General features: G+C 36.7%; 1 long non-coding RNA gene across 1 annotated transcript in view; it reads left to right on the plus strand.

Annotated features, from left to right (window-relative positions):
* LOC119468394 overlaps positions 1 to 5,379 on the plus strand; it is a 15,804-nt gene extending 10,425 nt beyond the window's left edge. The window contains exon 3 of the long non-coding RNA XR_005197072.1: positions 5,369 to 5,379. This is a non-coding gene — a long non-coding RNA (uncharacterized LOC119468394). The remainder of the gene's footprint in view (positions 1 to 5,368) is intronic.
* Positions 5,380 to 5,623: the final 244 nt, after the last annotated feature.

Consider the following 5,623-nt stretch of genomic DNA (forward strand, 5'->3'; position numbering starts at 1 on the left):
ACACACACACACACACACACACACACACACACACACATTCATTGCATTTTAAGTTCTGGGGTACATGTAAAGAACATGCAGCTTGTTGCATAGGTGCATACATGGCAATGTGGTTTGCTGCCTCCATCCCCATCACCTTTATCTGGTATTTCTCTCTATGTTAACTCCCCAGCTCCCTACCCCCCACTGTCCCTCCCCTAGTACCCCCACAAGGACCTCAGTGTGTGATGCTACCCTCCCTGTGTCCATGTTTTCTTAGTTTAACTGAAATATCACCATCTCTGACTTGCCTTCTCTGACCACTAGATCTAAAGTAAGATTCTTCCTCATCAATCTTAATTGCTATTACCAAGATTTGTTTTTTGTAGTATGGCGTATCATATATGCATACGTATACAGGTGTGTGTGTGTTTGTGTGTGTTCGTGTGTGTGTGTGTGTATAAATCATGCCCGTATCTGGTCCAGTGCAATCACTCATGCATTCTTTCTCTGAAGTATAAAATCTCATGTCCATCTAAAACATGTCTGCTTTGGCCCATCTACAAAGAAAGCAGTGGCTCATTCATTTCTGGTCTTCTGAATTTCCCAGATGGAGGTCAGACATCACTAATTACAACTTTTTCAAAATGTGTGTCTCACATTAGGCTCATTATGGTCCACTTAAGGTCCTCCCTCTTGACTTGCAAGGAAAGATAAAGTACCCCTCACCCCTTGCATGGGGCTATGTATGATACAAAGTTCCCAGAAGACACCTTTCTCCCAGTTTCTTTATTTCTGCTCTTCTTTTTTGAGCTTGGAGTGAGTCAGGATAAAGAGTGAGCTGCTGTTCTCTTACGCTACTGTAAGTTCTATTTGGTGCTCTGACTCACTTCTCTATTAGCTCCTACATGCCACTTTAGATCTTAGTTATCATTTCTATTTTTAACAATTTAGCATCCTTATATCTTTTTAACTAATATTCTTTAGGGAAGAAAAACGTCTTCCTCAGATCTCACTCTTGTTTTGTATTTGGAAGCTCCAAGCAACAGGAGAAATGCTGGAGAAAGAAAAACAGGTTTAGAAGAGGCATGGAAAGGGAAAGAAAAAAAAAAAGGAAGCAATAACAACAAAAATGAACCTGAATTTATCAGCTCCACAGGAAATACAGGGCTGCTGTTCATTTTAGGACAAAAGGTATGCATCAGCTCAATAAATTCAGTCATCAGTTCTCAAACATTTTCATGCTGGAATTTCTTTAAAAACTCTTCGAAATTAACAAGAAACTCAAAAGGCTTATGTTCACTTGGATTATATCTATTAATATTTACTGTATAAAAATTAAAACTGAGAAATTATAAAATACAAGAGTATGTAAGTGTGAATCCTATTAACCATCAAAGTAATAACATTATCATACTTCACGTAACTTCTGGAAAACTGCACAATTCATTCAAGAGAAAATAAGAGTAAAAAAGGTAAATAATTCTTAGTATAATTCTTAGCATTATTATTGAAATAGTTTTTAATTTCATTGTCCTCTTTGAAGGTTTTTAGGGACCTACAGTAGTCCTCAGACTATATTGCAAGAACTGCTAACTAGGTGGTCAGTAACTAGTTTTATTTTAGGAGAGGGCTTACCAATATACAAGTTTGAGCTGTAACTACTCACAGGCAAATATTCATCTCAGGCAACTCCTTACAAGTGTAGTTCTAGTTACCTTTCTAGAACTATCAGTTTACAAGCTAGAATAAAGGATCAAACTGATTTTTAAGAAAACTTTAAATAATTTGATTTAACATATATCTTAATCAATTTGTCTTCCCTATTATACTTTATTCATTGGTCTGAAGGAAAATAATAAACATAACAGTTTTTACATTTATATTGGCATATAATCTATGCTTATTGATAAACCACAAAAACAAAACATTGATTTACTTTCTTCTTCTCTGCTTTGAGTAAGGTCTGAATAGACTTGCAACATAAACTAATTTAGGCTCTGTCCAATAGCATTAGAGGATCTCTTCTCAAACGTAATACTGTAATGACTCTGTCTTACCCACAGTTCCAGAATTTTCTACCTTCCCTTCACAAAGGAAGCCTAGCTTAATTTATTAAATACCCCAGGGGACATTCCAAGTATCAATACCTCTGCCCTGGATGATTTATTAAGAGAGTATTTATAAATTATCCTCCAATAATCATTCTTTCCTATTTTGCAGTTAAATTGTCACCTATAGACCTTTAAAATAAGAATACTTTCCCAGAGGGAAGGTTGAAGGAAAAGGGAGTGATTTTCTCATATTTAAATCTCCAAGTGCTTAAATTGTTTTCTAAAGTTTTTTCAGAATAAAATGATGTGATTATGGAAAGCATCAATCAAAGAGCAAGCATTGTTTTTTGGTTGAATAACTTTTAAGTTAATATTTGTGTTCATTTGAGAGTTTCAATGTAATTACTGTGAAAGTCAACAAACATGAAAGTTTCTAATATTTTTTCTAATTTTAGAATCCATATATGTTTTTTATGAAAAACTTTTAAAACAGAAAAATGCATAAAGAAGTAAATTGTTAAAAATCCTTAGTCCTATCTTTTGGAGAGAAGATACTAGAATTATGTTTTATTTAAAATATTAAATTAAGCCACAATATTAATATTCTTTTTAAATTTTCTTTCTGGTTTATTTAATTTTTTTTGTTTAATATGGCCATTGTGTTTTTAACTTAAATTATTCCATGATTAATTTCTAAAGGTTGAGTTTGCTGTTGCTGTTTTTTTTTCAAATACACTAAATTATTTTTAAAACATCTTTATTCTTTATTACGTTTAGAATTATTTTTGAAAGTCTGCATTTTAAGCAACTTGATTTCATATCTATCTAACAATTTAATCAGTTAAAGTTCTTGGGTATCTAATCTTGGTGTTTTGTAGTGCATGATGACTCTCATTCCTAGTGGATTGTTTCTTAGTGAGTTTTACAATTTTTGATTAGGAATTCATTGTCAGAAAGATTTATTTGCAGAACCCTTTATGGCTCTCTTACCATAGTTGTTTTGTGATTATAGTGATTTTACTACCTATCCTGAAACCATTCTTTATATTTAATGCAATTTCACTTAAAAAAAAAAAATACTTAACTGAATAACAAGGCACTGTTCTAATCACTGAGGCTACAGTAGGGAGCTCACCAGATAAAACACCGGCCTTCACATTGCTTAAATTCTATATTGAGGAGGCAGAGATAATAAACAAATAAGCAAGATATATAGTGCAACAGAGATAAATGCTACTAAAGGAATAAAGAAAGGAAGACCTGAAATTCTAGGGCTGGAAATTGAAATGTTGATGAAAAGAGTCAAACTATATAAAATATTTGAAGAAATTTATTCTGAGCCAAATATAAGTGGCCATGGCCCATTATACAACCCTCAGGAGGTCCTGAGAACATGTGCCCAAGGTGGTTGGGGTGCAGCTTGCTTTTACACACTTTAGGGAGACATGAGACATCAATTAGTTACATTAAAGAAATAGATTGGTTTTGTCCAGAAAGGAAGGACAATATGAAGAGGGCAGGGGGGTTGGAGGAGCTTCCAGGCTGTAAGTAAATTTAAACATTTTCTGGTTGACAATTGGTTGAGTTTTTCTAAAGACCTTGGATCAAAGAAAGGAATGGCTGAGTTCAGAGGTTGTGGAGACCAAAGTTTCATTATGTACCTGAAGCCTCAAGGTAGTAGGCTTCAGAGAGAATAGGTTGTAAAATGTTTCTCATCAGACTTAAAGTCAGTGTTGGTGTTAATGCTGGAGAAGTATAATGAGACAAGTCCGATCCACTTCCCTTCAAGGCCTGAACCAGTGTTTCAGGTTATATTTTGTAAGATCCCTGGCTGAGAAGGAAGTCCTTTAAGATGGCTGAGAGCTTATAATTTTATTTTAGGTGTACAGATATATTGGAAAGAATACTGTTGGAAATACAAGCTCAGAGTTACAAAGAAAATGAGCACTCAAAAGATTCCTCAGCAAGGCAATTTTACTTCTGCAGAAGGATGCTGCTCACAACATTTGTTGCTATGAGAACACACCAAAGAAAGGAGGGACAGGGTGTTTGTCTCTAACACAGTCCCTACTTTTGTGTCATATCCCCATGGGCTAGGGTTGGACCACACAATCTAAGCTGACCCAATTGGCTCTTGTGAATATTTTCCTAAATGAGGAAGGGATGAGGAATGTGAGTTATGGATTGGCACTGGAGGGAGAAATTGTTTACAAAGCAGGTAACTAGGGATGAGGAGGTACAAAAAAGTTGATCTTAAGAACAAAGAACAAGGAAGTTAAACCTTTGAAGAGAAACTTACTGTATCTAACAGTACTGTGGGTTTGGAGAATCTTGCGCCTCCTGAGTAGTGTAAATAAAGCCAGACTTGCTTAATGGCAAGCCCATGGATCATCATTTTCAGGGAGACATTTTCTCATCTAGAGTCCACACTAATCCATGTTTTTACATTATTTCCTTTTGCTAATAGGTGATTTTCTTAAACAGTAGATTACCCTTTAAGGATCTTACATTTAACTGGATAGGAAGGGAGCTCTCAGTTTTAGTTTGGTGAATTAAAATGGCCATGACCATAGGCCTCAACTCCTGCCCATCCAAGTCCGTGAAACAAAAAGCCTCTTAATTCCCAGCACTAGCCAATCCCTTACGGGGCACAAACCTCAACTTACCCCTGATGACTGTTAATGTTTTGGGTTTGCTACAAATTTTTGATGTAACATATTTATTTTGCCAGGAATAGGCTAAAGGTAAAGGAATGATGACTCAAGACATTTTCCCTGGTCCAAAGAGGAAATAATTGAACTTCTTTGCCTGTAGAAAAGAGGTCTGAAAGGATAGGTTGAGGTGAGTCAAAGTTTTCATGCTAATGTGGGGGCCTGGATCCTCATTATAGTCAGCAGCTAAAACTCTCCTTGAGTAGAAGAAATCTAGTGTTTTAATGGCAGATGGGAAGTTGAGTGGGCCGTGCCCCCTTCTGTCTGGGAAAGGAAGGAGACAATTTCTTACACTGCCACACACTAAATGTAGGGAGCTGCAGTGGAGTAGAAGTAACAGAAGGGCTTGTATTGACAGTTGGGGTGTCTGAGATGCAGTCCTGCACTGAGTCTCCCATGGCCTCTGTAGGGAGTTGGGGATCTCCTAAAAGTTCCTGCATGTCCAGAGTGGAAGCAATGACAATTAAAATTGAAAGCCAGTGGATTGCCCATGGGTTTGCTAACATGTGGTTTTGGATGAACTACTCAAGCCTGGTGCCAGATTAACATTGAAATAAACAATGTGGTTGTATATTGGAGAACCAACAGCATCAGCAAGAGCTGGAGCCCAGCCAGCAGGGGCAGACAGTGAGCTCCTCACTGACCTTTACTACTGCAAGGAGAACAGATGGCCAACATCACCAGCAGCAGACCCAATCAAGAGGCAACCATGACCAAAATCACCCTCCCTGTTTCGGCAGTTTAAGAGGTCAGACCTGCTGACAGAGCTTAAGTCAGAAGACAAAACAGGAGAATCTTGAAATACAGACTTCACTTAAGTTGGAAGCACTCAAATTTACAAAGTTGACAAGACTTAGGCTTAGTCATTAGGAGAAATAG

The sequence above is a fragment of the Cebus imitator genome, unplaced genomic scaffold (genome assembly GCF_001604975.1).
Source record: "Cebus imitator isolate Cc_AM_T3 unplaced genomic scaffold, Cebus_imitator-1.0 Scaffold422, whole genome shotgun sequence".
In the NCBI taxonomy this organism is placed as follows: domain Eukaryota; kingdom Metazoa; phylum Chordata; class Mammalia; order Primates; family Cebidae; genus Cebus; species Cebus imitator.